Source organism: Neopelma chrysocephalum, unplaced genomic scaffold (assembly GCF_003984885.1).
Source record: "Neopelma chrysocephalum unplaced genomic scaffold, ASM398488v2 Primary Assembly neopelma1_22, whole genome shotgun sequence".
Taxonomy (NCBI): domain Eukaryota; kingdom Metazoa; phylum Chordata; class Aves; order Passeriformes; family Pipridae; genus Neopelma; species Neopelma chrysocephalum.
In genome coordinates this window covers 7,650,368-7,676,849 of record NW_020897689.1, presented here as the reverse complement: position 1 = coordinate 7,676,849, position 26,482 = coordinate 7,650,368, and the positions used below count along the sequence as shown (strand labels likewise).

Sequence of the window (26,482 nt, the reverse complement as noted above, 5' to 3'; positions counted from 1 at the left end):
AGAGGCAGCCAAGTGATTAGAGGGGCTTCTGCAAATTGGCACAGAGACTATACTGTCTGGGGCTTCCTCTTTGAGGTCAACGCCTGGAAATATTCGTTATCTCCTCTGTAAAAGGCTACGTGGGTTTCCTTCCGTCCGTTTCCCAGCACCGTCTCCCAGCCCTGCTCCCTGGGGTGTAGTCGGAGAGAGAGGTGGTGAGCAAAAGTGGCACCTCCTGCCGCTGATGGCCCAGCTGGTGCTTTCAGGGATCCCGGGCAGAGGGTCCCCGCCACTGCCCTAGTGTCTTGGTGCTCCATCCTCAACAGAGGGGGGGATGACTGGAATCACCCTGGAGGGGAACGGGAAGGGCTCCCGGCCACGGGCGCCGGGGCAGCTTACGGCTACGGCGGCTCTTTGGGCAGTCGCATGGTTTCATCGTGGAGGTGACATGTGAAAATGCTGCTTTAGAGGTAGCACTGGCGGCGAGGTGACCGTCAAGGGACTCTATGCTGCCCCCCACTCTTCCTCAAAAACGTTGTTGATAACTAAAAGAGGCAACCACTTCATAAAAAGCATTTACGGAGACGCTGAAGTCGAAATGAAAACCACTAGTTACATTAAGGTTAAATCAAACGTGGCCTTATGTGATGAGAAATACGCACGAATATTCCCCTCACAGGAAAAAAAATTCCATTTACTCTTCTGCAAGCTATTTGCTTTAGGCACGAAGCAGTACCTTTCCCGCAGAAAGAATAATAATAACCTTTGTATACGCTGAAGGGATTGGAATCAAAATGTCCTGACGCCCTCTCCATCAAAACTACCCGCATCCAGATGCAAGTGTAGAAATACAGTGGATACAGATGACCACATGGCTTGAACGTGTTAACTTTATTCGAATTAAAACAGCAAAGAAACAGATCCTCGTTATTCATCTAAGAAAACTGGTTGTTAGCTCCCGGCATATGGCCGAGATTCTTAGAAAAGAGGTAAAAAACAACCCTCCCGTAAGTGACAATCACTTTTTAAGCCGGCTATTTGTGCCTGCGGATTGCTCTGAGGCGCGCTGGAGCCAGCAGCACTAACGTTTATTTCATTGTCAGTGCTGCCCTTGCCTGCAGTATTTTATCTGCGGCAGGAGATGGGCAAGAACACCTCAGGAACAAGTCTTCCTCGGCCACTTTTATTGGCCTTTTAGAAACCGCCTCTGAAATTACACTGGAGGGCTTTAGATGTATTTACACCTTCCTTGTGGCTACCTGAGCAATTATTTCCAGTGATTATTAACGTTTCGTAATGGGGGGGAATTGTCAAGGAAAATTCTCCTTGTTCCGTCCAAGGGACAATCGAAAGCCCCTAGAAATTAGATCCAGACTTTTCACGGGCAAACTCTGGAAATGAGGAATTGGCCATGTTAACGAGATCCAACAGCATGGCAAGGTACCACCGGTAAGAAAGTAGAGGAAACCCGCTGATCTCCTCGCTGGGGAAACCAATCAATCACCGGCCGCTTTCAGAGACTGGAGGAAGAGAACATTTTTCATATTTTTTTTCCAACCTCCTTCCTGTGTCGAGCCCGTGCAGTCCCTCTCCCGTGAGAGCGTCGTTAAATCACTGCCACGGGTGTGCGGGTCCAGGAGGCAGTCGCTTCCTACGGGGACTTTATTACTCTTACATGGGAACTTCTGCCAAATATCCTCCCTTCACGCCGCCGATGAGGCCCCTCCGGATAATATTTGGAGTGGCAAGACGCTGCCTTGAATTCTTTCCCTTCTTCCTGATGCATCCGTGGGAGTGAGCCAGTGGTATCATAGGCAAGGCGTTAATTATTGCTTCGAGACAGTGAATGTGTAATGTCTGAAAACAATGGCAATTATTATTTTATAAACACTTCCTTGTGTCACGACCTTCCCGACGCTAAGAGGCCGGCGAAGTGTCTCTAGCGCAGGGAACGCCGAGTTTGCAGTGGAACCCCCATATTTGGTCCCATTTATTTACATAGCTAGGCACCGAACTAATAAGGAAGGGGGGCTTCTTTTCCCCCGTGGCAGTTTCAGTGGCGCAAAGAGAGCGACACCAGGAAGGGAACACCTGAGGTTTGGGCGCCCGCAAATCTGTGGCTGCCAAGCACCGTGGGGCGCTGACGACCGCGGGTGGGGGGATGCGGGGACGGCCCTGCAGACGGAGCTCGCCGTTCGCTCGGGCCCTGCAGGGCGCCTGGGCTTCCTCCCGAGGCAGAGCAGGGCGGCCCGGGGGTATTTCCACGCCCCTGGCACAGAAGCAGCGGCAGCGTGGCGGGGTACGGCCAGGGGAGCAGGGCACCGGCCCCTCCCCGTCCCGGCGGCCGGGGGCGCTGCCGCAGAGCCAGCCGGGGGCAACAGGGCCGGGGGGCAAGCCCCGCCGCAGCCCCGCCGGGCACTCCCGGCGGGGCCGGGCCGGGCCGTGCGGTGCGGGGAGCGCCGGGCCCGCCCGCCGGCGGGGCGCGGACGGCGCAGGGCTAGTGGCTGGCGGCGGCGGCAGCAGCTTTCAGTTTTCATTGAGGCCGCTGGTTACTGTTTAACGTCCCCACCCACGTTTCAGTTTGTTTAGTAAATCGATCTGATGCTGGGGCTGAGGCTGCTGCCCTGTCGCCATTGAGCAAAGTTAATTCCCCCACACACAAACTCTCTCTCCTCCTCCTTTCCCGCTTCAGCATATGGTGAGGACGGTGTCACCGCACCAAACAAGTCGCGCAGCCCAGCGCCGGGACGTCCGCGGGGAGCCGGGGGGTGCGGGGGAGGCAGGAGGCCCGGGGGATGCCGCCGCCCTGAGCTGCGACCGCGCCGCCGGAGGCCGAGGGACGGGGCGGCCCCGCCGGTAAGTTCCCGGGGGCCGGCGGCCGCCCAGTGACACAGCCCCACGCCGCCCGCCGCGCCGAGGGCGGACGTGCCCGGCGGGGAGAGCTGGTGGCCAACCGCACAGCAGCCAGTTTGGGGGGATTTTATGTTATACGTTCCTTTTTATTTATTTATTTATTTATTTATTTATTTATTTTAAATTCGCCTGGTCACGTGTCCCTGTTGTCGGCTCCCGGGGCGCTGCGGGGAAAGGCACCGCACGGGGCGCAGCCCGGGCTCCGAGGCGGGGTGTGTGTGCGTGTCCGTGTGTCGTGTCCGTATCCCGGCCTCCAGGGTCTGGCGCAGCCCAGCGCCGACCCCGCTGCCCCTGCCCCGCCACCGGCCGCATGGCTGCCTGGCGCTGTGCTGGCATTTGTGATTCCTCAGTAGCTGAAATCTCTGGTTTGCGCCGGGCTTAGGAGCATTTCCTAAAGGCTTTTTTGGTTTTGCCTCTCTTACTGATTTCTCCGCCCCCGCCCTCATGGTCACCTGTGCAGCAGATGGGTTTGTTATTATAGGGCTGTGCTAATAGTAGCACTTGACCAGGGCTGGACACCTTGGTAGAGAAAACCAAAAATACTTTAAGGAAAAGTAATTCAAAGAGAAAAATTCAAACATGAAACAAGCAAAGTAATACGAGGGTAAGTTTTGAAGACAGGTCCAGCTTTTACAGTGCTGCAGGTGCGCTGCTTACAGCATACTAACAGGGTACTTTTAATGAAAGCCAACTTTTAGCTGTTGGACCTGTGATTTGAACTGCAATGGGAGATATAGTCAAACATTCTGAAAAGCAGACAGTAGGTTGCAATGATACCAATATTTTAAAGCAACTTTTAAAGCGACAGTGAATCATATTCCATAGTAAACTATGGCTGTGTTAAATTGGACGTTCCCTTGTGTAGGCCTTTTGTTGTACAGTGCTACACATGCACAGATATCAAAATACTGCGATTTCTCATCCATATTACAAAGATAGTGAAGAAATTTAAAGTAGCATCTTTGTTAATTGGTGCCGAGTTTGTTAAAATTGAGTTAGTAAGACTTAGTATGCTGCACAACTTTCAAAACCCTTGAGTCTCTGGTGCGACTCATTTTCCGAAGAAAATTATAAAGTGTTACGTTATTTCCCTTATTCCGTAAGAGGTTCTTACATCTTATATAGGAGACATATTAAACGTATCTATGCAGGTGGTTTTCATGTATTCTGAATGCTGTTTTGGGGATTTGTTTTCCTCTTTCCTTCTTATAGGCATATGATAAGAGGAAAAGGGAGAAAATGCTTAGTGGTAGTTTCAGCCTCTGAAGCATTATGAAAAAAAAAGAATTTTAAAAGTGTTATTTTCATTATCCAGTACTCTGTGCCCTGTCCCTCTCTCTCTTACCGAAGGTCACCAGGCTGCCGAAGTCTCACTTCATACATATGTTTTAAAAAAACCCAACAAGCAGGTGTAGGACAGGATCAGAATGGTGTTATTTTGTTTATGGAATTACCTTTGATTTTAGCAGCTAACACATTTGGACTCATTTCCCAGAATACAACCTTTGTGTTTCTTTAACATAAAATGTAACTTTCTCTGCAGTTTATCTCATGTAACCAGAGGAATATCTCCATCCCAAAATTTTTGTACTTAGCAGCAGTAGTGTAAAACGAGCAATGCAGAGGTCCAGTATACATATTCTTAGGCAGTGTATTGAGAGCATCTTTGGGTGACATGGAGTTACCACTTCCTTTTATCCTGCCTCCCCACCATGGAAGAATCCATGAGGTGAAGTGAGAAAAATGGGTTTCCTTTGGCCTGGCTATAATGGCCAGTTCCTTGGATGGCCAAGTGATGTTTGCTGCTAATTTGAGCATATAGTTAAATCATCTCTGGGTCAATTCCTTAACAGAAGAGTTCTAGTATAAATATATCTTTGCTGCTGTTTTTCCTCGATATATGGGGTACTAATGCTTGATCAAGTTTGAATACCTGAATCAAATCCTGTTTGATTCTACAGAGTTTACCAAAACGGTACAGTAGTGCAAGAACAGAACTCAGTCCTTGTGCTTGACATTGCTGCTGTTTCAAACTCTGTGGCAGTATTTATATCATGGGCATGTAGACTCAATACTACATGAGGTTGCCTGTCTGTTAACCTTTGGCAGAAAAATGGGGTCTAGCATGTCATCAGTGTTATCTGCGAGTCTGCATCATGTAAGTTAAGTTCCACTGGCTACAAGAAACAAAACATTACTTAAAATAATATTAATTCTTCTTAGCAGGTCATTAATTAAAAGAGGCTTCCTGAAAAAAATTCAAAACTAGTAATGTGGTAACCCATGTGATGGAAAAAAAGATTAACTTTTTCTTTGTTCGGTAATTGAGTCCATTATAACAAACAAATTCATGACAGATTTAAGATTGCATTGTTGGTATAGGGGGGTTCTGAGCTGAGCAGATTGTGCTTTTGCATCTGTGGGGTAGCAGGGGGAATGTGCTCCATATGTTAATTGATAAACGGACTCTTTCAATATGGGGATCTCTCTACCTCACTTTTCAGTGATTTCAAAGACCCGCTTCTTGCTTGTAAGCTTTGAAATATTATTTGGTTTGGGTTTTTTTTTCGTGTAATGAAGATGTGTAGCTCTTCAGAAGTCTTCAATTTCTGTGTTTAAAAATTAATATTAAGCTTGAAAATTAGTTTGATTTGCCTATGTTGTGTCAGGTAGATAGGAGGTATGTCATGTTAGATTATTCTGGTAATGTAGATTGGTAATGTAGACTGCTTTAGAATATAAATAAAGGTTTTATTTCTATGGTAAAAAGCCTGTTGTATGTGGTAATATATTCTGTAATAAAATTTAATTTCTCAATGAAAGTATCGGTGCAACATAAAAGAATGTAAGCTTGAGGAAAGGCAAGGCTCTTAGGTTTTAATGGATCTTAATGAATGATGCATTATATATCATGATGAGAAAATATGGAAAATGCTTTTCAAACAGATTAAGATGTTTGAATGTCTTGCAACAGCTTTGATTGAATCAAATATTTTTCATTTCAAATTCTCAATTTTAAAACAGCACACTCTAAAAATCAGGTCAGAATGCTGTGTGTAATGTCAGAACTGAGATCTATCAAACTGAAAGGCTCCAACAACATTTTCAAACCTTTCTCAATTGTCAATTTAAGTTAATTGAAAATGAAAGGTCTCGCTTTCAGGATTGGGCCATTTAAATAGAAGCCTGCTGCTTTCATTTCGTAGAAGGGCAATCTCCCTCCACATACGTGTTTTTAAAAGGTTCATTCATAATTCTCTCTTCACACTTCTATTGGAAATGACAGAATTCATTATTTTGAGTTCTTGAACAATTTTTCTGCAACTTGGGTGATGAATTGTATGAGATCTAGTTCATAACGTGGCACGGCAACCCACAAGATTTAAAATTCTCAAGGCTCGATTTGTCTCTCTCTGGCACTTGGCTGGCCCAGGCAAGGGAAGCTTCTGTGTGCATCTGCTGCCTGTTATAGAGCAGGAGATTGGGATTTTTTTATTTAATACTGATCAAGAAAAAAACTCGCACCCTTGCTTGGTAATTCACTAGAGGTATCCAGGCAACAAGGACATACATTACAGTCAGCAGTATACAAGGTGAGAATTTTCCTTGCCTGCTGTTTATCTGGGAATACAACTGCAGTAGGCCTATACAAACAGCACTGTTTCCACTGTCTATTCCTTGCATGTAGTTTGCCTGTAGACTTCTGTTTTTTTTATTTATATTTAGCACTCTGATGGAAAAGGATTTCTTCATGTGTATCTATTCCTGCTCAAATACAGGAATTCGGCTCAGATGGGAGAGCGGAACAGAGCCTCCATGAAATGACAAATATGACTCAGCTTGCAATTGATGGTGCATCTGTGGCCATGCTGCAATGAGAATCCTGTTTTTGAGGGTCATTTTTGTGTGAGGTTGCTAGGCTACACCAGCCTGGTTTGTATTTGGCTGAGACAGTAGCGATGTTCACCAGCTACTTGCTAACTGAAATAAGCCTCACTGGCAGAAAGTTAGGGTGATTGAATTGCCCTTTTTCTTTGTTAAATAAAACATTTTTTCATTAACTGCCGACATGTATCAACACTGGGCACTGAGTGGGACCAGTTCATACTCTTAGAGCTAGTCCAGATGTTTGAAGATTTCTCACTGTAGCGAGCATTTTGCCTCATGTATCTCTTGTGTCTCCCACAGCACACTCCTTCCTTCCTTCCTTCCTTCCTTCTTTCCTCCCTTCCTCCCTTCCTTCCTTTTTCTTTCTTTCTTTCTCTTTTTCTTTCTGTCATTCTTTCTTTTTCTTTCTCTTTCTTTCTTTCTTCCTTCCTTCCTTCCTTCTTTCTTTTTTTCTTTCTTTCTTTCGTGGATGGCTGTGATGATAAAGATGATTCTTATTGAGACCACCGGTTTCAGAATCACAACCTAAAGTGTCTTGCAGACAGTGTCTTATGTCCTTCAGGATAATGATGTTCGTTCCTTTTGCAAGGAAATGCCAGACTGACATTACCTTAGCTGACGAAATTGCCTCAGTAAAGGTCTAGACTCTACTCAGAGAAGTGAAATGGGTGACCATGCTGTGACTGCACGTTAATACACACTCCCTATCCTCTCTCGGCCCCTAACAGGTGTAGTCAGGTGTTAGCTTGTGCTTGCTGTTTTAGTTCCAAGTATAAGATCGTGATTTTGGAAATTGGTAGGATTTTTTTCACCAAGTGGATAAATACTTCACCTGATTATTACTGCTTACGCCCAAATACTAAACAAGTTGAAAACAGTCTTTTCCGCTGGAGTGTTTGGTAGCACACAGTAACTGTATTAGGTGGGATAGAGATCCCATACATTGGCTGCATTTGGAGTTTCATATGGTTTCTGGGCAGTTACCCTTTGATTCATATTTCTTCTTTTGCCCTCACAAAAATGGAAGTAGGCTTGCGAAGGAGAAAGCAATGCACCACTTTTACTGTTGCTTCTGATTTTGGTGGTGGACACTATCTACATAATAGGTATGTATTATTTAATATTGTTCTTGCTTTTTGTGAGAACAGTGATAGTCCTGACTTTCATGTCCAAATCCAAAGCATTTTCAAAATATTTACATTTTCAAAGAGGCTATAACATCTTCCGAATCTCTTATTTCTCATGCTTGACACTCATGCTTTAGAGTGTCTTACACTGTATTCCTGTTTATAACTTTCTTTTTTGTCTTTTTATCCATCTGAGATTCAGATTTTTTGTATTAATATTGAACATGCAATTTTAATGAGACTTAGAGGCAATGCTTTTTAATTTATTTCAGTTTTGAAGAGCCAGAACTTACCTCGACATAAGTTTAAGGCAGAACTTTAGATTTGATCGTAGTAATATGACTAGCTTTGCCTATGATCACAAGAGGGAAAAAATGCAAAGAAAGGCACTGATTTAATATGAGATTTATCTTGCTATGCTTAATTTCAGAATCTTCTAGATAAATTATAGGGATACAAACTAGTCCCTTTAAAAGTTTGGTGCTGACACTCAAGCTTGCATGGAAAACCACATAATTATATCAAAGATGAAACACTATCTGCAAAAATAAAAATAAAATAAAAGGAAGTTTCCACTGGAAGTTCCCCAAAAAGCAAAAAGTAGCTGCAGGATTAGCAGAAAGAAGTTTTAGTTGTAAAAATTCAAAATTCCAAAAATTCATTAAGTTGATTTCAGGTGTGTTAGGCTAGGGTTGTGAGTGGGTTTTTTTCTTTGTTTGTTGGTTATGGCTTTTTGTCTTTTAAAGTGAGCCAAGATGAAAAAAAAATAATCTCAAATAAAGAAGTACTTTACAGGGTCTGTATCTCCTTAACTACTGTTATATAGTATTGAGAGTAAAACATAAGAAGGATGAACCAAAGCCTCTGTGCCCAGGAATTCAGATGCCCTTGTTTGCACGTAAGAGCCAGGAGAAACAGTGCAGGTTCGCGGATGCAGGCTGATGCATTTTGCTTCCATTCTAAGACTCAGCTGAAAAAAATAAGGCAGCATGAGGCATTAGCACCTCTTACTTCTCTGCTTAATCTCCCACCTGTCCTAAAGGTCATTGTCTCCATAACAGAGGTGCCAGGATCAATACATATGCTTGGCCCCAGTCAAGATAGTTGTTTAAATGGCCAAATACAGGGATGTGCGCATTGGTCGAGCGGATGTTGAACTTCCATGGCTGAGGTCTTCATATGTGCCTGTCTCTGCTGTCCTCGTTGAAAAGAACAGTCAACAAAATCAGTAATTTCTTTTCTTGCTAAAAAGAGTGAGCTGACTAGTAGGTATTTAATGGTAAGGAGGTATATAATGATAGGGATATTTGTTTGCTTAAAAATTTACAGAGGGCAACTCATTTCTCATACTTATCTCGTTGGTTAGAGGTAAATAGAAGAAGCAACTCCACTAATGTAATCTTTCCAGTAGCAAGTCCATAGAGATCTTTTTAATAATGAAGTAAAACTTGGAAACTTTTAATATTTCAAGGGCAAGGAAATGTTAAGCAGTTTGCACTCTCTAGATGAGAGAGGGATTGAAATTTTAACGGAAATTTTACCATGAGTTTTGATAGAACTTAATAGTGGAGTTTTTGTCTTATTTTAATCCAGTAGGTCAAGTAATTTATTTCCCAAGATGAATTTGAAGCTGAAAGAGGGTAAAAAATGAAAGACATTCTCAATGATAATTCTCGAGATTCTATGGTACCAGAGAGCGTGAAGGATTATTCTGAAATTAATATACAGGTATGAACTGCAAAAACCTTGGCAGGTAGAAAACGAGCACAACTTTGAACGACCTGAAGAAAATATCTGTGAGACTGCAGCAAATTTGTAACCCTTTATGATCGGTCTTCTTATGCATCTAGTAGCTTCGAATTTGTAAGTCAGATCTCTTGCTTTCTGTAAAAGGATGAAAAGCGGCATTGTGAGCAGTTCAAGCAAACAAAGTGCTTGTTAAACCTCAGCCATATAGTGAAGGTCATGAAGAAAAAACTCTCTTGGTACATAAGTATTTTATTAGCTGGACAAAGTAGCATACTTAAAAAGTTGTAGAGAAGCTGCTGTTTAGAACTTAATGGCTTATGAGACACAGAAAGACAGCATGCTCTCAGAAGTTCCTATGAAAACAGCTTCTTTGTCTGCTTTTTCTGGTAATATTAGGAGGTCAAAGTAATAGATTTTTTTTTCCGGTTTAAGCACTCTGCTCTACCTCAAACCAGTACAATTGGAAGCAGAAACTTTGGGGAACCCTGGCATCAACCCACTAATGGTTTAGAAACCTGGAACATGGATTGTGTGGTGCACTTCTCCCCAAAGGATACATCTGTCCACCGAAGTGCAGCTTGTAATCCTGGAAAATCAGAGATACTCAATTGCTCTTAACTAGGTAAAGAATTCAACATGTCCTGTAATCCTTGATAAGTCAAGATATATTTTTTCTGACCCTAGAGTAGAACCATAACAGGAGCTTGTGTATGTACAAGGATATTTTCTTGCTGGGAGTGCTGGGAGCTACTTATAGTGTGTCTCTTTACGTTTTTAGGTACAGTGTTTGGAGATATGTATATTTTCTATATTGGCAAATCATACAACTCTGCAAGTTGCTTGTCTTCTTGTCCTGATAAAAAACATGTAATGTTCTTATTAGTATGTGACATAGTTAGATTCCTGTTGAAAATCAATAATCTTCCCATAAAGCAAGTCTTACATCCTTTCTTAAATTCATTTAGAATCATTTTGTATGCCTCATTAGCCTTGTAATTTAGGAAAGAATAAAAGAAAAAGAAAACCAACCAGCCACCTAATATTAAACAGTGTATGTAATTTAATTTTTCCAACCAAAGGGGATGTTTATGACACTAAATATATCTGCTAGTCTATAAATACCTGTGTTTATAGTTGAACAGAGCAGTGGTTCTCAAACCGCTCCATCAGACACTTAATGATAATACGCAGTGTGCCGTAGGTAGCCACTGCTACCTTTTTTCTTTCTTTCGTCTGCTACGATGCTGTCATGGAAACTAAATGTACCACATTGAATGAATTCCTAAAATTCCTAAAATTCCATTATTAGAAAGTGGATGGCCAATGTGAATAAATACAGAAATTGTTTTAAAGACAGGCCCTAGACTTAAGCACAGTTGACATTTAAAGCAAAAGGTATTAAGTTCCTGAAAGACACCATATAATACAGAAGAATATAGTTGACTTCTATATAAAACTTTCAGGGAGTGTATCTGAAGTTCCTTGAGCAGATTATGGTGCGAGAAAGATTCAGTAGCTTTTATACATAGTTAGCAGCCTTTAATGACACCAAATCTTTGAAGTTCCTTGTAATAACCCCTTCGAAATTACACCAAATGAAATAAATGGGACGGGGTTGATGATGACCTACAGAAGAAAAACCCAAAGGCATTATTTGAGTTAGGAAATATATTGAATGTCATATGTAATGAATATGTGAAAAAATAACATTCACCGTTTATAAGTGCAGTGACACCTACTTTATCGAGTGCAGTAATACCAAAGCAAATGCAGCTGCAATAGACATAGTTTTAAGAAGAAAATGAAAAGCATTTAACAGCTGCTTTATTAAACAATTCTTATTTTTTATAAAGTAGATATACTTTTTATATTTATTTCCAACCTGCAGTCAGTGTCCAGGAATTTTGAATTAAGCAAACTCTTTATCTTAAATTTATCTTTTAACAATAGTCTCCACCAAAATAAAGGCAAAAGCAATAAAGTTTTCGATAGTTTGTTGGGTTTTTTAAGGTTTTTTTTTTGTTTAATAGATCCTTAAAATAATATTTAAAATAAAATTAGAATAAATGATTGAGTAGTCTAGGTCTTGACCAACACGTTTTTTCAGTTTCTAGGAATTTCACTTGGAACACCTTGGAATGATGTCCCACATGTGAGAACCTTATTGTAGACTGTTACTTAAATAAAAAATTCAGGTTTAGCAGCTGCGTTAAGCAACAGAATTGGTTGTAATGAAGGAGAGAATCCCCCACATTTTAAATTTCCTGAGCAGTTTCTTCATGTCTGTTGATGCCTGATGATTGAGCCTTAATGCTTATTCTGTTAATTTCAAACTTTCTACATGTCTCTAAAGAAGAACAACTATGCATATTTTATTTAAGAAAATTGTAGATTTTTTAACCTCTGTGAAATTAAAGCTTGACTTTTCTCACCATATGTTTTTCCCCTTTTTAGTATAGCTGTGCAATTCCATCAGAATTGCCTTGCTATAACTGAATGAAGTGTGTGCAAGTTATTTATAGACATTAGCATTAATAATTAAAAATAGGATGCAAAGATTTTTTTTTTTCTGAATAAGGTCTGATTATATATGCCTTGGGGTTTTTTATGTGTGTGTTTGGGAGATTATTTGGCTTTTTTTTTTCTTTTTCTTTTGTTTGTCTTTTGAGTAGCCTACCAGCTTTTGCTAAAGATACAAAAGAGAACGATTGTCAGGGTATTAAATGTAACCTTGTTGGTGGACAGTCACAGCATGAAAAAATGCGGCAGAGCATGTTCTTCTTGCATTACTGTAGATTTCTTACAAGCAAATTCTTTGGAGAGAGAGGGGGTTAATCTTGAAGGAAATTTATTCTTATTATTGTAACTTTTTCTTGGGTGAGAAGCAGGAACATCATTCTGTGTGTCATGGGCATGGATCATAGTCTGTACATCTGTAGTATAGGAGAGCTTGGCTTTAGGGCAGAAAGAGATGTAGCTGAATTGAAAACAGATGAAAATCAAGAGGAGGAATTCAGTAAAGATGTGTATAGGATGTATTTCCATGGACTTTGTTCTCCCATCTTAGGTTTGGAAGGGATGAAGTGAAGTGACTGGCCTGCAGCACCTGGAGTTGCTATGGCTAGGAAGATCATAGTTCAGACATCAGTCATAACAACTACTGAAGATGGTTGGACTTTTAGGTGGAAGTATCTTTGAAAAAGGGCAAGGTCTGCAAAGCTTTCCATTGCTAGGTCTGGGAGTCTGAGTAAGGTGTTGTTCACAAAGTATTTGGAGAAAAAGAGCACATTCTAGCTGTGTACCAAGGAAATTTTTATATACAGAGAATGTTTTGGGAATCAGCAGGCTGTTTGCAACCAGATGAGATACAGGGGGAGAAAAAACAGGTTGATGCTGAAATTATGAAATATGGAAACAGTTGAGAAAGAGCAGAGAGAAGAGGTAAATAATGAAAGAAATGCTTTGTTTTGGCACATCTCGGGCTTTGGTGTTTCAAGCCACAAGGAAGCATAGAACTCAATTGAACAGCGGGGGGCAAAGGAGACGGAGCCCTGTTAGTAAGTTTTAAAGTGTCTAGAAATAAGCATCACTGGAACTGCTTTGATGGTTAAGATTACAGGTGACTGATGACCTCAAGTTCTATGCTTAGGACATAGTAAGGTGATGACCTGGGAGAGAAGACAGAGGGCTCAGAACTGACCCTTGCAGTAGTCCTTAAGGGAAAGATTCTCTGCTTAGATAAAAGCAAGACATTGAGATATGAAAAATCATCATTTTCCAGATAAAGTAGTAGCAATAGATTTAGGTTACAAAGACAGTGAGAGAGTTGAGGAATTAGAGAAATGTGTATGCATTACAAGGTTCGCATACATATGCATGTTAGAGGCTCGCTTTTAATATATTGCAACTTGTCAAGTTCATTATTGTCTCATTCTATACCCTATGCACTCTTATGGAATCACATCAGAGTAAACCTGATAAGAAGGAGGTACCACCCAGAAAAGTCAGAGAAATGCCAGCAATTTTTCACCGCAGCCTAACATTTGAAAAGCTGAAGCTGAAAAAGTAAAAAATAGCTTTATTAATAACATTTCCTATTTACAGCTGAATAAAGAATTTTAAATACAACTTTCCAACAAAATTAAACCATTTTAATAGTCACAGAGATTTTAGGAACATTGGCATCAGTATCCTAATATTACTACATTACTCCTATCCTGTGGCAGGTGCGAATATTTGCATCAGTTCTGCACGCTATTTTGAAATTCTGTGCTGACCAAAATTCAGTTAATTGAGTTACACCAATTTAAAAAGTAACTGTGATAGAAGGTGAAATGAATTTGCTCATTTTCATGAAACATATTTTCGTAGTGTGAAACTATTTTCCTAATTCAGTGCTAACTCCCTTTGCATTTTGTTCCATTGAGGCAATTTTATAGGCTTACCTAGCTTGTACCTCAGCAATGGAACAGTATGGATACAAACAATTGCTTATTCTTGATTGCAAAAATTTCTTGCAGCCACTATATGACAAAGTATTTTCTAACTGTAGAGAATCTTAATTTATCCTTTGCTCAGTCCTTTTAACTTTAATGTTAACTCACAGTTCGTGTATAAATATCTGCTACATAAATACTTTATATTTGTTTTTTTTCCAGATATTTGTTTAAAGGAAAAGCCTCATAATCGAGTCCTGTGAGTTACAGCTATTACAACTTACTTGGGGAAGCTTTAGCACGTGGTGCTCTATACAAAGCTATTACATTCATATCAACAGAAGAAAAATGCATAGAGAGTTGAAGACAGAAATTGCAAAGCTTTTAAGAGGCAGTATAAGAAAATGCAATAAATGTCCTAAATTTTGAAACAAAAAGAAATTTGTTCCTAAGAGTTTTTTCAACTCTGATATCCTCTGCAGCGCAGTGCTTTGGGTGAAGCTATAGCCGACGTAAAGGTTTTTCTTGCCTTCCTGGTCACTCAAGCTGTTAAATGGCTGAGAGAAAACTCAGATGAGCATGAAGGATTTCTTGGTGTTGCTATTACAGAAAATAATTACTATTTACAGTAATCATAGTTTAGCAGCAGTAATTCCACCAGATATGTGACAGTCTGTGTCCCCAGTTAACTGAACGATAAAATTTCAGCTGTTTGTGTTTCATCTGAAAATCACTTAAGAAGTGTATTTCCGCCAAATCCGTGATTAACACTGACACTCCAATGTGCCTGAAAGGAGGTCTTGTTTTTATTAACACTTTCTCATTTGGCAATGAGAGAGGTGATAGCACCTTCCCGTAGTTCGGGTTTACTTGATGAAGCAAAATAACTCACAGACCTTGTGAGAATGGGACCCATAGGATTGGTTGTGGTCCACTTTCTCATTTGTGATTTTCTCTTTTTCATTTTGTTTGAGATTGAATTTGAGAGAGAGCTTTGTTCCGGACAGTAGTTTATGGCAGTGGGCTGAAGAGATGAGATTTCACTGAATCATAGAACGAATACACAAAGAGAAAATATGTGAAAATTGAAATGACAAGGTAGAGTAGCTTGGTTGTTGAGGTAGATAAAAATAACTAGGTTCTCAGGGAAATGAGGTGGGGATTTTTTTCCTGAACTAGATTTAGTTTGAACAAGAACAGTTGAGATGGAAAACCTAGACACTATAAAAACTTGATAGAAACAACAAAAAAAATTTCATCCTGCTTTTTCTTGTAACTTTGTCTTGAAGTATCCGTAATGGTGTGATTTCAAAGAAAGCAAACTAGAGTCCATCTATTGTCAATATAATGCTAAAAGACTAATAAATGGATTTGATTAGATTGGATTTCTTTTTACTTTATTTACTATAACCAGGAAAATCTGCGTGTTCTGCCAGTTGTTTGTTTGTTTTGTTTTTAAATCTATAATAATAGTATATTTATTTTACTTCCTTTGGAACCACTGTGGCAAGTTGTGACTGATCTGAGATGTGAAATACACCTTTGTGAACAGAGGAATAAAGTTGGCTTGATGCAATCATGCTGCAGCATGACAAAGATGTGCTGGTTTGAGTTAGAAAAGCCAAGAGAGCTAACAAGTCTCTCCAATTTTCAAAAAACTATCCCTTCCTCTGTCATGTGGCTGGAAGAGAGGGAATTATTTTTGCCTTTGCTTAAAAAGGAGTTAATTTCAGTAAAGCTTCTTGTAACTGTTTTACAAAGGCTCAGGGAGAAAGCAGCCAGCAGTAGCCTTGGTGGCACACAGAGGAGTTCGCTGCACCCTAGAGAATGTGGAGCTTTGTCGCGAGCGGAACAAGCCAGGGCTAAACCCCCAAGCAGGAGAGTGTTTCTGACTTTTGTTGCTTTTAGTACCTGAAAAAAAATCCATTACAGTCAAATCTCATTGACTTTGAACTTTCAAGGACTGTAATCAATTTGTCAGGATTTGCCAATTTGCTAAGGTTTTCTGGAGAAATGTGGATTTTCATATTTGTTTGTTTGCTTTTCAGTTTCTATGTTACTTCCACTAGATTCCCATGCAGTATTGCATACAAATACCCTAGATAATTTTTTTTCACTCTACCAAAATTCTTACTCTGGCACAAAATAGCCACATTCTTATCCTAGCACTTTCAGCTATCAATTACTTCACCAGCGAGGAATGCTTAACATAGTGTGACTACACCGAGCTCTTACTTCTCCTGCATGAGCAAATGCTGACACTTTACACTATAGTTTCACTCTTGTGTTTTGCTGCTGCATAAGTCTTATGCTTTCACTTGCCTCAATTTACAAGTTTCTATGGAGCTATGGAAAAATAGATGATGGGAAAGTTTAACAGTGACTAGCTTTATTTGATAATTTCTAACACCCTACAGCTGAGGTTTTGAACAGACTCCCAAACTGATCTGCACCATTGCTGGTTTTCGTATATTACGCTGATGCTTGTTGGTGTCACGAGGCTCAATGCCTTTTGCTACCGTAATAAAAAGGTAGCCTTTGCTCTAGGATCTTTAGCGCTTGCTAAAGTATTATCAGGAAAGTTAATGTTTCTACTGCAGACCTAGCTTACACAGCCCCTTCCCTTCTTTATTTTCCAAAATAAATCAAATTGGACTAATTTTTTGCAGGTGCAGTTTTCTGTCAAAGCCATGTTACATTTTTAAAACCAGTTTACCCAATCCGCTTTTTTTTCAGAATGACAATTTAAAAGGGAGAGAGAACTTTTAACTTTTTGAAAACTATTTTAATTTGTTGTTGTTGTTATTGTTGGATTTTTTGTCAACATTCTACACTTTGTATGTGCATGTGTGTGTGTGTGTGTAAAATTAATTAGCTTTAAAACCTTTGAAAGTGCCAGTGCCTCTGTTTTGTGAAAGTTGATAGCTGGATGTTCGGTCACTTTAAGTAAATGTATAAGAGGAGGGTAATACGTACATTTGACAGACAGTAGAATATAACCAAGACCTACAATATCTGATGTCTCTGTAATAAATAGAACAAACATGGAAAAACAGTCCAAAGGCATATTTTTTATTTTGCTGATGACATTTTACCAGTCCTGTCCCCCCCCCACTTCTTGCTGCCGCATGCTGAGGTGGGGTTTTATTTGATGTTTATACGTGGCCCAAAAGAACTTAGCTGAAAGTGATTTTAAGTCCTCTGGGGACAGCCAAGTTCTTTCCTTAAAAACCATGAAGTTACTTAGTCTCCACAGTAAGAAGAAAAGGGTGATTGGGCATACTTCATATGAGTGAGAAGAATGATTGTCGTTAGGAGATCAGTTGACTAGGGTAATACTTTTCGTTAAGTTCACATACTCATTCTTATGCAGTATAAACAGCATAGTTACAAACAGCTCTAGTACCTTCCCTAAGTTTTCCTGTCCTTAGGAGAACACTACTGCAGTTCAGGTTGCTCTGAGGAGACTGAAAGCAACTGCCATGGTACTTTCAAAGACAGCACATGGGGTCCTTGGGAGGTACTGGTGAAGGACCATGACATTCACAGTAAAACTACTCTTGCTTTCATCCAAGATAGCAGGTAATAAGCTAGACTGGAATGGTATTTTCAAGCATCCACCATCACCACAATTTTGTATCAACTATTTTTGATTAAGTACCTCCTGTTGTGTTTGACAGTTAAACCTTGTAAAAGTAGAATGTTACTGTTGGTTCAATTACAAATGTTTCCAATATTTTAACTTAATTTTCTGTGTATATGTATAGATACATGTATACATACATAGCCATGTATTTTATGGGGGGAATATATATATGTATATATATTTCAATAGGATTCTCAGTAGGGTTGAAAATGTGGTGGTCATTGTCCAGTAATGGAGGAAGATAACAGCCCTTGCCCACAAAAGATTTGATGAACATTTTAAACTGACATAAAAAATTGTTTTCTACAGTTAGCTGGTCTTCATTCTTATCAAAACTGTGGGGTTTTCCAATGTCAGGACACTTGGTGGGTGGATACTTCTCAGAAGAATAAAAGACTTATCAGTGTTTGCTTAGGATCTATTACATTCTCAGCCATAAAAGTAGCTATGCTGTCTATAGCACTCATAAATCCTCACCTAGTCAAGGCTACTGTCTCTTTTGTCATGCAAGTTTGTGTTTTAAAAAATGAGCATAAACGTCCTTCATTTCAAATGAGTATCAGGTAATTATAACCTCAAAACACCTAATTTCTTCGTTGCTGGTTTTGAAAAGTTCCATAATTCAGTTTGCAAAATTGTCCGAATTGCTGATCAGTGCTCCAACTAAAATCTCTTTATCCTTACAAGGCAAGCATATTCTCAGGCAAATTCTCACCAGAGGGCACTGTTACACATGATCTTACAGATCATTTTCTTGTGGTGAAAATAATGTCTGGTCTTGGGGAAAAATGGTGAGTTGGTGTTAGATCTTGATGCACACTTTTCATAGGGGAGCTGTTGCTAATAAGGTAGTTTGAACTGTTTTGGTCTCTTTATCTAGTCAAGCTACATTTTCCTATTGAGAAGTGGCCATTGCTATCGAAGATGACATTTCTGTAGATGGTCCATCTTTATGTGTGTGAATTAACTATACTATTTCAAACTCTATGTAATTCATAAAAACTGATTCTAAACAGCCCTGAATCTTTAGATTTCCACTGAAACAGTAGCAGAAGGGCAAAGACATTTGTCTTGTTTCTGTGGATTTTTGTTGAAGATAATGGACAGGTAATATGAAGTAAAACCAGTACTTTAGCTTTAGATAATTATTATATCTGCTGTTTATTAATTAAAAGCATATACTCAGGCACAAAGTATCACAAAGAATACAGAAAAAATCTTTACATCTACACAGTTACACAAATTTATATTTCTATTAGGTGAAGAAAGACAGTTGAGAAAATAATGGTAAAGTTTATCCGTCAGGTTATATTTTCTTGTGGAAATAGGCTAGTTTTGCCAGATCTCTTAATAAAAATCTTATTCCAATGTCTTTTCTCCCTGTTTATGTGTCAGCTGATTTTTTATTTATATTTTTAATAGGAAAAGGTGTTTTGAGTTCCCTACTATCTATTTGGGGTTTTGAGTGTGTATTTTTACTTCACTTTGCATTGGTATTTTCCAAACTATCCTTACACATTAAAATTTAATAATATACACCATATAAAAATGGACCTTCTTCAGCAAATGAATGCTATTGACTGTGCTCCAGCATCTATTATTTGTGAATTTCCATGGCTGGCTGATCACAGAGCGGATTTTTTTGATTTTATGTGAGCCCGTTATCACTGGTCTGTTTGGCAGTGGCTGCAGCGAGCAAGCTGCCATCGAGAGCTCAAGGTGGCTGGGGGACCAGCAGTGAGGTGGTTCCTGTGGTGGCATTGCAGCCATGTGCAGGGTGTCAGGAAATGGGGAACCAGAATTCTTTTTGCTCTACTTCAGAAGTTTTTTGTCTCACCTTTTTAACTTTTCCCCAGTCAGTTCTTGCAGATAGTATTGGTAAAACTGGCATTACTTTCATGCTGTTCACAAGTAGGAAGGTATTTGAAGGTATTGTTATTTCAACTGTCTTGTTACAATTCATATTTACTAATCTGTCTCGCTAATCTGTGTCTGTCACCCTGTGCCCCTGCATCAAAGGACCATGGAAAGTAGTAAATACTATGCCTTTTTTTGTTTTATTTTGTTTTGTTTTTTGTAGTTTATTTTGTAAAAAGGGTTGCAGATGTAATTTGTGGAACTATAGTCTGAACTCGATGAAAAAGAAGTCTAATAAAAAGAATTTTTGCAGTGAGATGCACACTGCGTAAGCTTGCAGCTCTTCAAGAAATCACGCGGTACAGGGATAAAGATACATTATTGACAGAGGTGTACCTCAGTGGACATCCCTGTACTGTGTGCTCCCTGTGTCCTGGTCTCTGATTGTCTTGTCTTAAGAGAGCAAGCAAATACCACAGCTCCTCTCCTGCCAACAGGGTTAATGAGAAGGAAGCAAGGGTGCCAGTGCCCTTCCAGATCTCATCCCAGTGCAATATGTAGCAAAGCTGGGGTATGTCAGGTTCAGGACCTTTCAGTGCTTTCTGGTTGTGATTTTAGACGTTGTCAGTGTATAGTTAATGTTCTAAGAAGCCTTTGGCAAATTTCCTCAGAAAAGCATGTTAAGAAGCAAAGCTATCATGGGTTAACATGGAGGATTTTTCCTGGATTAATGATTGTTTAATAGAAAACAAAGGGTAGGGCTAGGATTAGTTTTAAGTTTAGCTTCATAATGAAAGGAAGTTGCTAAGGAAGTCACACATAGACTTGTCCAGATAAGCAGATATTCAAGGGGCTTCTGTCGTTCAATATATCCATCAGGACTTATTGAGAGGAGTTGATTCATGAGGTTGCAAAGTTTGTAGTTACTGCAGATCTACTGCCACAGGGTACATCTAATGTGTATCCATATCTTAGGTATTGGATATGGACTTGGTAACCCGCTTAAAAAGTTGAAAGAGAGCTTGCAAAGGTACCCTTACACCTCATTTTAGTGTCAGTCAAGATGGCAGCCATCCTGGTGATACTAGACAGGTTTCTATAACTATTTCCTTAGCTTTGGGTAAGGAGCATGGTACTAAGGAGCACTGACACTTTAGTTCGTTTCTTCACAACTTCTGCACTGGAAATCCTAATAAATCAGATGTGTTAAGAGTGAAACAACACTGAGTTCACTGGTCTTCTAGGAATGTCACTTTCTTTTCTGTTAAGTGTTTTGTAATTTCTGCTGTTTTTCTTCAAGCCCCTTTAATTATACTTAGTGCAACCTTGATGCAGTGCACTTAAATTGCTGTATCAGTGAGATTTGCTGAAGTAAGTCACACATGAATTGTAGACCATTATCTATCAACTCATCTAGAATTTAATGGAGAAGTAAGTGCTATGTATAATGTGTTTTCTCAATTGCTACTGGCTGTGTTGTCTTAGTATATCAAAATATGGCTGGTAGTAGAATCAGATGCAGTTTAGGTACATGGAAACCAATTTGTGAGGAAAAATGTTTTTAATTAATAGTTGCTAATATTTTAAATTATTTCAGTTATTTCAATGAATTTACAGGTATTTAAATTAAGATTTATAATGCATTTATTTTAGAGTTGCTAGTTGCATATGGTGCCCATGAAATTCATGTCCATGGAGAAGAAACGAACAGAAAAACAAACTTGGGCTCTTTTTTCACGATATGCCTACTACAAAAAAGGCATTTTCAGGTTATGCAGTTGATGTTTTTACTTCCCAATACTTAGTTTTATAAAAGAGATTCCATTTTCACTTGAAACTCAGTCCTAAGAACTACCTGCTAGCATTTATGGTTGCCTTAATCATTTGCAGTCAACTGCCAGCTGATGAGTTCAAGACAAAAAAGACCCAAATGGTTCTAGCAAATACAAACTCTTATCTTCCTACTACTCTAGGGAACACTTAGAACTGGGGTCAGATTTTCATGCATCAGAAGGTGCAGTTAAATGTCTAGTGAAACACATTCTACCTATCTTACATGATGTCTGCCATGTCATCTTGTCTGCCGACAAAAAGGAAGAGTGATCAAAACCATCATAAATAGTTGTGGTTGTTAGTTCTCTTTCCTTTTGAGAATGGTGGTACAGTTGCTCTGTGTGTGTGTGTGTGTGTGTGTATGTGTGTTTGTGTGTGTGTGTGTGTGTGTGTAAGAGAAGTTTGGTTTGGAGAAGTTGCTGCACAAGATACCTACTCTTATTCAACCACTTCTAAATGCCAGTGATCCTGTTCTTCCTTCCCTCTTTCATTCTTTCAATTGAGAATATTTTTCAGCATGCTGGTTCCCAATAGGATGAGGCCAGACATTGTGAAGAACCATGGGTTCTCTAACCATATTTTCATCTTAGGGTACCTGAATACTTCTGAAAAATCTCTACAGATCCTTTTAGTGGGGATATTTGATCTTCTGTTGATTTGTTTTGTTGGTACTTCTTATTTCAGTTTGTCCACTGATATTTTGTTGAGAAGATGAATTGTAAGCAGGTTTATGATCTCTTTGTTCATTACTTAGAGTGTTTACAACTGGTGGGAACAGAATGTTCTCTGTGAAAAGAACGTTGGCAGACTGGTGTATCTCACTGCTTCATCTCATCTCATCTCATCTCAATCTCATCTCATCTCATTTAATTTCCTGGAGACTGGATCCTGCTTTGCTCAATGTTTTCTATACCACGTCTTCCAATAATTAACAGACTGTTTCCACTAAAATTAATGGAGGCCTATAAACACATTAGTGAATATTTTTGTAGCATAAAACAATTGCAGAGTTTCCATTTTATGGCATAAAACAACTAAAAAAAAATGTTTTCCTGGTCTGACTAAAATTTGATTATCTTTTATCAGACTTGCAATCCACCCATCATCTCAAGATCATCCTCAGACTAAAGTGAACTTCTGTTTCTAGATTTATGTTTATTTCTGGGTTTGAATTTGTCTTTTTTAGTTCTGCTTTTTCCTACGAGTTCTTGTTAGCTTTCTTCATTTGCTTGTTTAGAAGAAGTATGCTGAATGACATTTTTTAAAACCAAAAGGGATTGTGTCCTTTATCCCTTAGTACTATCTGGGAGACAGCACACGTTACTATTGTTTGAGATGTAGTGCTGCTTTGTAATAATTTGCATGTTTTGTTTGTGGATTTGGTTACCAAGTGGTATATTTTATGACTGCATTCAGTTAAATATTGGAAGTTTATTGTGTGATTGTATTTGTTTAGCTTAATGTCGATATGTTGGAAAATCAAGACCAGTGGCTTGATAAAGCACTGACCTACTAACACTTCTCATAGAATTATTACCACTTGCTTTTACATACTTCTTATGAGCAATGGTTTCAGCAATGAACTTGTCAGAGTGAGATGTAAAAGTCAGTGTTCATTAACTCAGGAAAATAAAAGCCTAATAAGATTGAAAAGTGTAAGGAGAAAGAGGACTGACATGAAAGGGTAACAGAATGAAAAATTTCAGGGACTTGAGTGACCTGTAAGGTGAGACATGATTAATCTCACCCAGAGGTTGTAAAAAAGCTGGTTGATCATTCTGCTCCTCACTGGTCACAAGTTCCCAAAGAGAAAAAAGATTAATCTTGACTCACTGGGCAGGTGGAAGGCACTGTACTGCAACTCTGGACCTAGAATTCAATTGGGTAGAGAAGAAGCAAAGAATTGGCAGAAATGGATGTACATATGAACCTGGGTTCAGTGTTGCATCTAACTATTGTTAAAGGTAGAAAAGTTTTTAATTTGCTAAAGTTTTAAAGGACTTTTTCAAAACTTTAATTAAGAATCTTTCATATTTGGATAAATTAACATTGTCTTCATTATGAGAACTAGCTTGTTCCCTCTTTTCTAATTTTTGTGTGATTTTTTTATAGATGCTTTTTCAGAAATTTTATATATATTAATCAAATTTTTGACTTAGCCTAGTAGTTATCATTCTTGTCAGGTCTTTCTGATAGCATTACTGTAATCACTAAAGAATTAGTATGGTGAACATTTACAAAATTCTGAAAGTTTTCTTAAAATTCCACACTTAAATCTGCTATATTTGTATAAATGCATATTTTTCAATTTTTTAAGTTATCAGCACATTTCCTTAAAGATAATGGGATTACATTTAAACAGGACTCTATCATAAAATTATCCCTAAGCCAAACTGCATAACCTTCTCTTTCTAGCTCTCTATATACACAAAAGCATGCTATATATATGTGTTGAAAATAAAATTGTGATATAAATCTGTAGACATTATTTTTTCTATATATTTTGTTAATTACTCCATTAATCCAGATATATTGGTATTGATTTTCATTCTGGAAACTAAAATTGTGAGTATTAATGTGACTATATTTGCTTATCCAGGACCTCAGTGCCAGCTTTTGCTATTAAGATTAGGTAAAGTACATCTTGGCTACATTTTAACTATGAGTTCTTACAATAGTTTCAACTTGTAAGTAAACACACCACAGTGTATATATAGGCAGTGTAATTCTTTTTTAAAAGGTCATCTGTGCAAATCATATACAAATCATTTTTTTGTTGCCAGTCTTGTTGCTACTATTTATGTTATGAAACTTCTATTTAAATATATTAAAAATGTTTTCATTTTTTTATTGCTGGATAATTCAGACCCCATTATTAACACTGTTTTCTTATTTATTTTTAGCTTCTTTATTCAGAAATGTCTTTTCAGTTTAGGGAGGCATTAAGTTGACAAAAAGCTGCATATGTTTTTCCAGCCCTCTTCCAATTGCCTGACATTTTGTCAAGAGTGTAAAATTATGTATAAGAGAGTAAAATATGGATTAAGCAAGATTCAATCATCTTGAAAGGGGCACTGTTTTGTTTTGGTTCTCTCCCATTATTTTCCCTTTTTTTTTTTCCCTCCATGTGTCCATGTTTTGTTTTCCCCTGCTTTTAAGCAAAATGATGTGATTTATCATAGTGCTTTACTTTGGATCCTAGCTCACTGAAATAATTCAACACATAGCTCTTTTTTATTGTGCTTTTATTTCAGAAAGCCATTCTTTTGCACAATAACATACTGTTTGGACACTTGAAAATTCAAATGAAAAGGGGAATTTTTACCCCAGAGTAGTTTTGGACCAGCTTTTCTATGTAGACAATGCAATTTGTAGAATGTTGCCAAGCGGTATACATTTTCTATATATTGTATCCACTTGCTTGTGCAAACGCAAATTGTTGCATGTTTTGCTTACAATATTAATGCAGCATATCGCATGTTATGTGAGTCTAATCACATTCTGAGTAGTTGTTACTTTATGGCTGGGCTTTCACATTTGTGCAGCTTATTCCAGTTTGAAATATGACAGATTCCCAGAACTCATAGTAGAGAAACAAACCACTGCTGAAATCTATAGTAAAAGCAATCTGTCTGACAAAAAGAGTGAATATCTGGAGAAGATGCAGAGAGCAAGAGGAACAACCAAGGTAACAGGTGTATCATACAGCAGGGGAAATGCAATTTAACCCCTCCCCCCAATTACTTTAAAGAAATATCCAAGCCTTCTTTTTTAGACTAAAAAGGAAGGGATTCAAAGACCAATCCTGTTCAAATTGTCATAAGAAATGCATAACTGCACTTACAGGCATTATAGAAACATCTATTATGAATGTTTTAAAGAAGAAAAAATAAAATTGTCTTTTGACCATGACTGTAATTGTGACTGTGACCAATCACTGGACTGTGATTGGTCCCCAGATTGTTTTGGTAGATTATTATTGGCTATTTTTAAATCACAGTGGGTTCTTCTGAAGGACAACCACATGTTCTTGGTCCCTGTTAGCAATAGTGAGATAAAATTGCACTTTTCTGTATTATTCACAAGTCAGTGTAGATTTTTAGTGTGTCTCCTTATGGGAGCGACATTTTTTAAAGCTTATTAGAAAATAATATAAATAGTGAAGTAAAGACAGAAGAAACTCTACTCAATAGATAACTACAGCTCTTTAAATTGAAAAGATGCAGTATTTTAAAGGAATGGATTTTAAATTGACATAGAAACAATTCTAAACCTAATCAAAATATGCTGAAATTGGTACAACTTTAATTTGATTTAATTTGAGGAAAATCCAATTTACCATTAGATTCACAAGTATATAGTTAGATTTTTAAATACCTTTCTTACCACTAAGCGTATATCTATAGTCCAATAACAACAACCACCAAACACCATTTGATGTTTCCAGCTAATTTGGACACTACATTAAAAGGCTAAGGCATGCATTACACATTTTAACACAGCCTCAGTGCAGCTATGCAAATTTTTCATTGCATCTAAGTCACATCCAAGTAGATTTGGGCTGAATTTTCAAAGCTTTCTGTTTTGTTTTGTTTTGTTTTTTTCCCATAAAACTGATCTTTCTTTCAGGGAGGTTTCTTTTTCTTGCACAGTTCACGTGAAGCAGGCTTTAAAACACTGGGCATAAGTCTGAGAGTAACGATAACTACAGATTTGAGGCAGAGTAGCACTCCTGGTATCAGTGGGTGCGAAGGTCTCTGTTATTAAGGACCACAACTAAATAAACATGCTGGGATACGATTGCTTTATTGCTTTTTGCTCATTTTATGTCATTTTATTGCCATACTAATGACTATAGAATTAGGTGTGTGAGGGAGTTCTGAAAATGTAGCTCTAAAAGAGGTATATAGAAAAGTGTGTGCTTCCCATAGAGATTCCAACTTCTCATCATGGATGATGGAGAGACTAATTTACCTTGCATAGATAAGTGAGGGTAGGGAGAAAGGCACAGAGGGACTTAAAGAACAGATCCTTTTCTAGGCTTCATCCTCATT

At 38.6% G+C, this 26,482-nt stretch overlaps 1 protein-coding gene across 1 annotated transcript in view; it reads left to right on the top strand.

Moving 5' to 3' along the window:
• The first annotated feature begins 2,778 nt into the window (after window positions 1–2,778).
• The window catches only part of HNF4G (hepatocyte nuclear factor 4 gamma), a 62,244-nt gene continuing 38,540 nt past the window's right edge, over window positions 2,779–26,482 (top strand). The window contains exon 1 of the mRNA XM_027691867.1: window positions 2,779–2,835. The gene's annotated coding sequence lies outside the window, so the exon portion shown is untranslated. The remainder of the gene's footprint in view (window positions 2,836–26,482) is intronic.